Here is an 11,953-nt window from a genome sequence, read left to right on the forward strand (position 1 = left end):
TTTACCTGAACTACTCAGTCAGGAAATACCAAATTATAGATCATATATATTGAACACTACGATAACGTAGTTTCTTTTACAGGAGTCATTTAATAACAGTAATTCAAAATACTTCAGCCATATATGTATTTATTGCTAGTTTAGGACTGCAGGGATGTTTTTGTTGTTCCCTCATGACAATACAAAAGCAAAAAAAATCCCTCCACAGCGACTCAGCAGTTGAATCAATTTGCTTATGAAGTAAATCCTACTTGTTTTCTAAATAAAAGACCTCAGCAGACCTTGGGTAGTGTAATGAATCTCTACCTGGATGCTGTCAGCCTTATGTTGCCACAGCAGCTCCTTTTCTTGAATTTCTAACATTTTGTCCATTTTTTTTTTCTTTTTTCCCTCCCCAGTGCTTTAATTGTATTTATCCAGCAGTAACAAATTGATACTTAATAATTCACTGACAAGGTTATGTACCTGTACCTTTCCCTCACAGCTGTATTTACTCAAAATGAAGCTGTTCACGTAAGTCTTACTCAAGATGCATCATTCTTCCACACTCTGTGTGCAAATCTGCTTGGATCCCTTTACCTGGGAACACCATCAGGGAAGCCCCAGACTTTGGATTGACAGGAAGCTGAACATGAGCCAGCAGTGTGCCCAGGTGGCCAAGAAGGCCAATGGCATCCTGGTCTGGAAGAGGGTGGCCAGCAGGTCCAAGGAAGTGATTCTGCCCCTGTACTCCGTGCTGGTGAGGCCACACCTCGAGTCCTGTGTCCAGTTCTGAGCCTCTCAGTTCAGGAAGGAGACTGAGGTGCTGGAGCAGGTCCAGAGAAGAGCAAGGAGGCTTTGAAGGGATCCAGCACAAGTCCTGTGAGGAAGGGCTGAGGGAGCTGGGGGTGTTCAGACTGGAGAAGAGGAGGCTCAGGGGAGACCTCATCACTTTCTACAACTCCCTGACAGGAGGCTGGAGCCAGGGGGGAGGTCGGTCTCTTCTCCCAGGCAACTCTCAGTAAGAGAAGAGGGCATGGACTTAAGCTCTGCCAGGGGAGGTTTAGGTTAGATACTAGGAAAAAATTCTTTACAGAGAGGAAAGTAGTAGATTTCTTGCCCAGGAAAGTGGTAGCTTCTCCATCCCCGTAGGTTTTTAAGAAGAGACTGAACGTGGCACTCAGTGCCATGGTCTGGTAACCACAGTGGCAGTGAATCAAGGGCTGGACTTGATGATCTCAAAGGTCCTTTCCAACCTGGTTGATTCTATAATTCTAAGACGAGCAGGCCATTTTATTGTGATGGGGCATCAGTGTCACATTCAGATAATTTAAATATCACCTGGGTTCCGAGTGGTGGTGTAGAAAGACACGGGGGTTTCTTCGGCACCTGCCCAGTTGTTGAAGGAACTCCTGACAGACTCAGCCTCCACCTCACGCAGCCTTTGCCGCCCTTTATTAAAATGGTTCCAGGGAGGCGCCGTGGCTGCCTCTGATTGGTCCAGAGGGGCCGGGCACTCCCCTGATTGGCTCCGCTGTTGCTGGGGTGCAGCTGAAAGGGGCACAGGGTGGCCCTCAGCCGCCTTCCGCAAGTTACATCCAAGCTGTGGAGATGGACTCTCCACTTCTGTCAGGACAGCTCTAACATTTTAATCAACACCCAACATGGGTGTAACTCCTTGTCCCTGTCATTGTCATTGTTTAGAGCTGGGGACCGCCATGGCGAGCAGTTCTGAGTTGCTCTGCCACGCAGAGAGCGGTGTTTGTGTCAGCTGGAAATGCCTGGGGAAGGGCATCTCTTTCTTTCAGAAAGCTTACTTTATTACAGTTAGGGTTTAAATTATGATTAAAACTATTGGAATTACTAAAAGATAAAACTATTAAAAGCTTTACCAATAACTACAATTACTACTGCTAAGAGTCTTGCTTAACTGAGACCTATCTCCTGAATACCACCCATCTGCATTATTTACAAAAGGTTTTCTCAACCCAGTACATCAAGTAAAACCAGAGTTTTCACAGAAAGTGAATGCGATGCATTCATACTACAGACGGCTTCTGAGGGACTTGGACTCCCCCATATGTCAGACTTGCTGGATCCTGCAGTTCTGCCCCATTAACCTCCACTTTAACTCCATTAAAACTAAGCTCATATGGTGCATGCAAGCAAACAAGCTGCTGTAGTACTTTGGGGGAAAAAAGATCACTTTAGTGAATAATGATATGCATTACTTTGATTACTTTTACTCCCCTTTTGCTCCATCACCTCCCACAAAAAATATCATTTAGAGCACTTTCTGCACGAGGAGTGACTATGAGCTGAGTTAATTCAGTGCCTAAGCCTCACCAATACATCAAACAGTGACAATACAGCAGAAAGAAACAACAGCAGCTCCAAGAAAATAGCTTGAACATCTTGCCATGAGACAGAATATTTTGACTTCAAATTGCAGATCCTGTATATTTTATGCTCAAAAACCAAAAAAACAATATAATAGGCAGATGCCAAAACTAAACCATTTTTCAAAACCTGTAACCACTTACAGTAAGCTCTTTCTGCCAATGTGCAGCTGTGGGAACTTTCTGGTAGTCATCAATCTCCACATCCAAGCCCATGACAAGAAGCAAGGTTACAACTGCTGCAACTCCTGCTGCAGAGGCTGCTGTTCTGTAACATTCTATAGAACTTAAAGAAATTATCAGTATGGCAATCTGAAGTACAAGCTTCTTGCACAATTTCTTGCTTTATCTAAAATATGAAATGTATTTAAAAATAAAGTTTTCCTATAAAGTTAGCACTTATAGCCCAATTACTGTGGATAATGGCAGCCTGGTGGGAAATAAAGCTATGGGTGTGAGATTGAGAGACTTTTTCCAAATAGTGTGCTTTTGAACATACCCAGCTCTGTAGCCATATTTACTTGAAAAAGCTCATTTTAACTCTCAGATGGTAGATTTAAGAATAAACTTCAAAAATAAATAAAAATCTGATTCCACATGAGTTTTAGGTCATTTGTATATAGAAGAAATAAAGAACTGAACTTCTCTGAATAACATCTGTAACCAGTACTTAGAGCAGAGAAAAGCAGAATTAGAATAATTTGGTAGGTCACAAGAAGAGGCTACAAAAAAAAAAAAAAAAAGATCCATTCTGACTTCCTTCTAGACTTCTAATGAAAAAATATTATGTAATATTGTGAAAATTGGTGCAACTGTAACCGCTACATAATAAGAGCAGTCTTGTCTCCAGAAAAAAAAAATAAATCAATGTCTGTGTCTTCATTAGATCTAATCACTAAGGCTAAAATTCTAAATTCATTTTGGCAAAACAAGATTTTATCTTGTTGTGGTTTTATATACATAACCAGAAAAATAAAGTATTTGGATCACATTAATGCAAAGCTGTCAGTAAATACCACAATATCATCTCCAAAGTAATTTTTAATTCTTGCTTTGTGTGTATGGGCTTCAATATTTCCTTATTAACCCCCCCTCTTGAAGACGAGATACAGCACCCGGCTGGAAATCATCCCATACACACCACAGAGTTAGCAAAGCACCAATTAACATTTCACACCAATATTTATTATTATGTTGTCAGCCCTGCACATACCAAAGATCTTTTATTAGGATTCCACAGTGTTTGGAAAGTGCCAGCACTCTGGTGGATATTAGTGGACACTTGGTTCACTGTGACTATTAAATAGAGAACCTGCTTTATGACATTCTCTGCGCCTCAGTTTCTCTCTTTATAAAAATACTTCAGGGACAGTACCAGGCTATCTTACAGCTATCTGTCACATGGTTAGATTCACTGATGCCTGCCAAGTTCCTCTTGGAACCTCTTTATCCTCAGATAAAATTAAAAGTGAAACAGGGAAGTGGTGCTGGAATAAATGTGGGCAAATAAGGTGTTCTAAACTACTGAAGAGCACACACTTGCTCCCCAAAATGCACAGAGGAGGGAAGGGAGCTATCTTCTTGTTACATGGAAAACACAGATATTTTTACACGTCTTTGTAATTAATGTTAAAATAAGGCTTCACATAGCTGCAAATTTCCCATTTTCCTTATTTTAGTGTCATCATTTAAAATTATTTTTCTGGCCTTTCATCCGAGAATTAATTTTCTCAACTCCATTCCCTGCCATCCAAGCCTACAAAAAAAGCAGAAATTACCTGCCACATTAACTGTTCCAGCAATATTTTTTTTTCTTCTTAGGAGTCTTTTTTGCTCATGAGAATATTAATCACTCCACTTAGTGCACACATATGAAAATGAGACCAAGACAAAGCCCTAAACTATCTGATCAGTGTAGAATCATGCTCAAAAGAAGTTCCAGACCTGCAATCACACATTGTGTCCATCACTGTCCTATCATAAATATATTATCCCTTTAGCATTACCTTTAAAATCCAGGCCACTTCAATGTATAGTGAAGTTGCAGAATGGTTTATACCAAGTTTTTGTTTGATATAAGCTGGATCTTGAAATATGGGTCATTGTTAACTATTATAATATACCAAGTTGACTATTTTTGAGGCATAGAATGGGAAACGCTAACTCCTGCACCATTAAAAAGTACCATGTAGATATACAGGCTAAGTTCAAGAGAACCATATGAAAATACATTACACTATGAAAAATACATTGTTTCAGCACATCCACAGGGCTGCATGAGGAGAATCTCAACCTACTAAGAAACAGCTCACATGAGCACTTTCTGCAGTATGACCTACTTCATCTTACTGAGCTTCAGCAGGTTTTACTGGCTGGCAGGAGTGAGCAAAGAGATAACAGAGAAAAACAAAATCAAAGTTGTGGTAGGACATTAGTTTGGGAAAGCTGCAAAGGGAATCCTCTTTAACAAATTCTCTATTTCTCCCAGACTTGCTGGCACTCACCAGCAAACTGCAAAAACCTGCTTGTTTTCCACACAGAGATGCAAAAAAAGTTAACTTGCAAAAGACTTAGTGTCTTCTAACAAATGGGGAGTCTCAATCTAGATTGTAACTAGTAAGAAAATTACTGTAAAACTTCACCATAGGTGATAGATTTATAGGCAGATGACCTAGATACCCTAACATGTGATGTCTCCAAGTTTTTTTTGGGACTCAGGTTCTTGGATAATGAGAAGAAAGTCCTAGCTGGTTCACTTGGCATGTTATGAGTTTCAGTACCTTTAATTCTTCCCCTATAACCAGAGTTAGTCCTCTTGCAGCCCCTCATGAAGAAACAACCATCTGGCTGACAAAAATTCATGCTTACAGAGCACAATTAGGAACACAAACCCATTTGCAGTCAGCAATTTTAGTAAAAAGAGCAAGTTGAATTTTCTATTGCAAATTTTAATATTGAGATCTCTTCATTCTGATGCTCCAGTGTAACAGTGTGGTACCAGAAATCTTTATGAAACACTTTGTCTTTCTGCTTTAAAATTGGTTCACACAAGAAGAAAAAAAAGTTCTGGAGTTATGAGCAGAAACAACAGCATAACATGCAGCCTCTCACATGTAGGCAGCAGCAATACTACAGTAGCCTCAAAGAGCTTTCAGCTTTTATTTTTTCAAGCATAGCTTCTTTTTTAAGTAGTAACTTATACATTGTTAACAACTTGAAGGCATTTATCCTGAGCACAAAGTCTGATGTTGTTACTCTGCAGGTTATGTTTATGCCAGCAAAAGGTCAGGGAAAGTTCCTGGGCTCTGGACTACAACCATCTCTACTGCAGACTGCCTTAACAGCCCCTGACATGCTTTTGGCCCACACTGACTTGAAATTTTCTGATGAACAGTTTGGGTTGACCCTCCTGTGGAGTTGAGGTTCAGACTGGACCCTCTTGCTTTGTAACGATACCTAGGTGTGATTCAGGCAGTGGCAGAGGACAGTGCCCACATATGGCAGCAGTCTGGTTGCAGAGTACTTTCACAGGAGGGTAAGAGTTGGGTACTATGGATGTCAGCTGTTCTATGCCAGTTTGGTTCTAATGAGGATTGCATCTAAGTGCATTCAACTTCTTAGCATAGATGTAACCAGAGGAACTAAGGAACAAATCGCTTTCTCCAATGCAGAGAAGTCCAAACAACATGTACCTACTCTGAGGAATCACTTTTGATTCCAAATACACAGAGCTTTTTATCCTCATACTTCATTGTTCTGCCTTCAGCAGAAAAGCAGACTTTACATGGTGGTTTTTTGTGGATTGACTTCAGGAATATAACACATACAGCTTTGAACTGCAAAGGAGACCACCACGATCATCTAGTGTGATCTCCTGGAACACAAACCAAAGACAGACACTCATTCCTCAGTCTGTCCCAAGAGACCACGTTCAAAACACACCTTTCACAAAATAGAATCACAGCAATCTTGACAGAAAGAGACAGACAAGCTACTGCATTCCTCGGTGCATCCATAGTACCCAGGGGTTCACTTCAGGTGCACACGGTTCTTGCGTTTTCAGCACTGTTATCTTCTTTATCTAATTCTAATAAGTTTCTTCTAATTGTATAACCCAGCACTAACTGCAGGGTAATAATGACTTCAGAAGTAGTTTGTCACAGCAGAGAGAGGGCATTTTGCTTTCAAGACTCCAAGTTGCAAAGGTATTAATAGAAATAATAGCATGCTCGTTATGCAAAAATCTGCAAAATTACCTGAAAATGACCAGTCAGCAAAGGGCAGGTAGACTGTGTTGATGTCTCTGGGCAGCATGTACATTGCTAAAACAGCTATTCTCAGCAGTTTATTTTGTCAAAATCAATTATATTTTCTGATAAAAAAATCATAGGCAATCTAATGCTTGTTGCAGGGTTGCTTCACATATCTTTTCTCCAGACCAGGATACAGTAAGGGTTCATTCCCTGCATAATTACCTTCTGGAAAGCACCAGTATTATATGTGAACATTGGAGATTTAAGACAAGGAATGCTTACAAAAAGCGTATCTGTAATAGACTATGTTTATAAAGTGTGCTTGTATAACTCTAAATATCTGCCTAAATTTACTAGTCAAATAAAGACAGCTCTTATTCCTACCAGTCACTATTATCTTATCCTTTCTGTGCTCAAGTCCTGCTATGGACAAACATATCGAGATTACTTCTTCGTAAAACTTAATCTCACTCTCGGTTAGTGCATAATTATAACATCAACCCAGTCTTCTAAAAATAAATAGGCAAACAACAAAACAAACAGTGTTCCAAGGGCTTCAATTTAATTTAACATTGCAGGAAAGATCACCAGTCTCAGTGCTTTTCCTGCCAAACTCTTCCCAACTGATGGAACCGTGCTTGGGTTCTGTCAGTGCCAGCAGTGTGAAATAATACAACTACTCTAGCATGGAGCATGACATCAGATCTGTCATTGTTAGCCAGAAAATCCATCAAACTGAGACTTTTTCCTCAAATAGTCATTTACTACAGATGACTAAGCTGCTTATTTAATATTTATTTCAACTTTTCATGGTACTGTAGTGGACCACATAGAGAATCTGTGGAAAGACAACTTGTCTCCTAAGAGGCTAAGAGAAGTCCTAAATACATAAAGAAACACTTGCATCTGCTTTGGTCATAAGAACTTCAGTATACAGCTGCTTTAGAGGGCCCCCTAAGTGATGTTCTTGAAAGCCTGCACAAACCCAAAGGGTTTCATTAACCACTCTCGTTACTGGCTAGATGGGCATAGAGTGCTCCCGATGGGGGAAATTGGAACCAGCGATCTGCTTGAGGTCCTGAGGACTCAGAATCCAACAGAAGGACACAAGCAGTTTTGTAGGCCTAAAACTAGAGCAGTCTGGGACACTAAAAATGGATCTGGATGGTTCATTACAGGGAGCACTGCTGTGCAGCAACAGTGGGGGCACAAATCTATGGGCACACATGGAGTGTTTGAAACAGCTGGGTGCTACAAGCTGAGCTCAGGGTTGTTCCATTGATCAAAAGTCTGCAGACTAAATCAAATGTGCTGCTTTACAGAGGACAAGGAAAAAAACAAAGGAAAGTACTTTCCCTTTATGTTGTCCCAGTCCCCGTAAGGAAGGTTGTCTGGATAAATCCAAATGCAGTCAACTAAACAGTGGTTTCTCAATTACAGCTTCCTCTCCAGCACAATTCACTGGCAGATTTCTTAACTGGAAGCCCACTAAAGACCAAATTGCCTTCCAATTTGGTCTGCTTGGCACAGCAATAAAAAAAAAAAAAATCTCAGATGCCACATTGTAATCAACCTAGTGCTTACACAACTATTTCTACTGTAAGCTCCCCTCTTACATAAATGTCACAAATGCCATAATTAGTATCAGCTCATGCCACAGGAGTGGATCAGATTCTGTGTTATTTGATCATTTGGTTTTGATCAGAACTCACTTTTGAGAAAGCAAAAAAGAAAGATAAAAGAAAGAAAATTCACTTTGATCAGAACTTACTTTGCATAATCTTGATTACAGGACTTCGTCTGTATTTTCAAACTGTAGCAGTGGTAGCTGAGCTACACCTTTGAGTCCTAAGTAATTCATAAAATATGATATTAAAATCACTCTAACTGTTGAAATTTTAAAAGTATTTTAAACTTTTACATTTAAACTTAAACATTGAACACTTTCTCCCTTGGAGTTATTATGTTGATTTTATTATTCCTGTCATTTTCTGTGTGGTAATAGGGTACAATAACTGCAGTCATTTTATTGCCTTGTGAGTATGTACAGGTACCTAACAATGTTTATGTGAAGAACTCCATATGCCTTGCTGGTTAGATGGGAACATTATATTTTGAATTTGCAGCAACGGGTGGCAAGTTGATTCATGAGCTAATCACAGAGTGAGCAGAATGGAAGATGAATTAATGAGAAATCTTGTATCTGACCATTCAGTCGCTGATTCTGATAACATGAGGACCAGAGTTTTTGTAGTAGAAGGTGCCTCTTGACTTGTCCTACAGTCTACCCATGCTCCATGATTTTCTTTCGTTTCATGTACTCATGGGATTAAAATAATAGGGAACAGAGAGGAATGAGTTCTTTGAGTATAGGCATTGACAGTCTGAGCTTTCTCCTCCACACACTGTGTCTACATGTATTTCACAGCACAAAAGGTTTTTCAGGTCATGTACCAGAGAAGAAAGGGCAAGCACAGCTCTTCACTTCCTAAACTGGCAGAATTCACAAAACATAGCAAGGTGAGGTACAGAGCCCTCAGACTGCAGTCCAGCTGCTTATTATAGGTCAGAGTCAAACTGGAAATAAAAATTCTCTACAGCTCCATTGATTTCTGTAGCTTATCATTAACATCAAGAATAGATTAAAAACATGACTAATACTAGCATGTATTAGACTCAGAAGACACTGGGTGCAACCCAGGACAGCACTTTTTTTACCATGAAATTCATTTATAATGAATTTAAGCACAACTGGAGAGCAATAATCACTGAAAGCTCTTAGACACATTTTCTTGTAACTCAGTATAAGCTTGATTTGCATCAGTTTTATATTTGCTACATAGAGGAAACCCTTTGCTGAGGATTCCATATTGTGTCTCCCAGAGAAGTCGAGAGCGCACTAGAATTTTAATTACAATACCCACTGAAATATTCTTTTCCTCATATATATATTTAGGGGAAAGATTCCCCTCCTATTGCACACCTAGGTAGTTTTAAAAGATAAAACAGCGCAGCTGACACCACCTCAACTTGTGTTTTCCCCCCGTGATCTTATTCTATTTCACAAAAGTCTGAATTCTGGCAGAGAAAAGAGAAAATGTCTGCAAGCACTAATGTAATGATTGGTTCTGACACTAGTAAAGGGATTCTGGTTTCCCTCCAGCTTGTCTGCTTTTCACACAAGCAAGAAAGATTAAAGCCATTACGTTTCATGTGGGGAGGTGATTTCCTTCTCAAAGTGGTTGCATTATCTCAGGACATGTGCAAAGGAAAAAATGCGCAAGCAATTTCCTGGAACAAGTTACTTTGTAAAAGGATTTTGTCATTTAGTTGTAACATCGCTCAGGGAAACAGTGTTCCAGTATCTTTTGTAACAACAACATATATATTTATACCATGAGAGAGCCTTCAATGGTCAACACAAAATGGAAATCTGAAAAATCCCGGCTCTCTACACTCAATTCATAACTCACAGATCCAAATTCTTAAGTACCAACTAGGGAAGAAAACGTAAGATTTTCAGAATCTGGAATACCACATGTAAGAATGGGACCTTCTCTGTATCTCACAACCAACAAAATCTCTGGATTACTGGACAACCTATAAAAATACTTTAAAAATATTCTGACCGATATTTTCCAAATATCTGACACCAGCATTAGAGGTGCACCTCTCTTGCCCAAAGAAATTTCAGATCTCAGTTCTATAAAATACTCAGTTCCTGATCATTAAGAACCTCCCCAGTACTATACTGGTCTCATGTTTACTATGGCATCATAGAGTACTTTGATTTCAAACAATGGAAACTAAATCGACTGTCAGAGATACTGTTTTGGTGACTGATACAAATGCTGACATTCCCTTACAAGGCTTCAAATAGTTTAAGGGGGCAATTAGGTAAAAACAAGCAAAGAAACAAAAAAAACACACTAAAAAAAAAAGTGTGAACTCATGATTGAGCTTACGATTTCCATAAAATTGGAATAATCAGTAATAATTACATCTCAGAATCCTAAGTCTCCAGATGAGCATCAGATTATTAGATAAATATAAATATTTTCATCACGTTGTATTAACAAATTCTAAAGCTTAGTGCCTTAAAACTCTCCAGCATACATTGAAGAAACATGCTGCTAATCTCTTTACTTGCCATGCATGTTGTTTATTTACAGCAATACCAAAGTGCCCTGTTCAAACCAAAGGCAGTTGTGCTTCTAGGAAAGAAACTACTGAGAAGTGAAGAGTTTACCACACCGTTTTGCAAGGCTCGAGGATTCATACTCTGTACATAAGTCTTCTATGAAAAGGAGAATTCAAGTTACATTCTAAAAAAAAATTCAGGTCCTCATCTCTCACTTAATTCTCTTCCTAGTAATTGTCTCCCAGGAGAAACACTGCTGAGTAGTTACACTGCCAGATTCTTAAGGTGTTTTGCATGGTATGCTTTGTAAATGTTCCACAAAACCAGCTCACTTTATTTTTAGATTCCCATAACTTTATTTCTTGATTTAAGGAGGATATGATGAATGGGCATAAGTAAAGAGTTTTGTAAAAATGGTATCTTTTATTAGATTAGCTGATACAGCTTGAAAAAGCAAGCATACTTTTGGGCAGAGAGTGCCTTCTTCAGCAAAATCTAACTCAATAGAGGCAATTTCAGTTTAATCTTATTCTATTGATAACCAAACTATTAGGAAAGAACTATGGAACTGAGTAAGAAGAGGGCTATGTTGAAGGTTTCTTTATTTAGTTTGAAATTTCAGGCTTCCACATGAAGTCAAGTGAAATGTCTGGGTCAAAATTATGAGTAAGAAGGCACAGAATTTCTTCTGACCCCCTCTTCTTTCCCCTCCCATGCTCATCACTGCTCAGAAACTGGGTTCTGGCTGTTGTTGCTAATCCTAACTCCTACAAAAGCAATGGTTACTCTAAAGTTTCTTTACAATGGTAAAGCTACTATTGTCAGTAAAGTTCCACACTTACCAGATACACAGAAGAAATAGTGAAATATCAATTTTTACACAGTCCTGTTCATCTCCCAGTTCCTGTTAGAAAAAGGCTACAACAACAGATTGTGGGAGATATCCAAGTATGGATTGCTAGTGATACTGTGACAGACTGGGAAAAACAGTGCAGTGAATAAAAGGGCATCAGTATTTCCAGACCTAGCAATAAGATCTCACTTGCACAGAAAATTATTAGGACAGGGAGCCAAACAAGACTAGAGAGAGGCTGCTAAGAGCAGTAGGGAAATGGTCTGGAAAAAAAGAAAGGCAGGCTGCCTGGATGCTAAGATGCCTAAGACTGACTTACAAATTGATC

The sequence above is a fragment of the Calypte anna genome, chromosome 9 (assembly GCF_003957555.1).
Source record: "Calypte anna isolate BGI_N300 chromosome 9, bCalAnn1_v1.p, whole genome shotgun sequence".
In the NCBI taxonomy this organism is placed as follows: domain Eukaryota; kingdom Metazoa; phylum Chordata; class Aves; order Apodiformes; family Trochilidae; genus Calypte; species Calypte anna.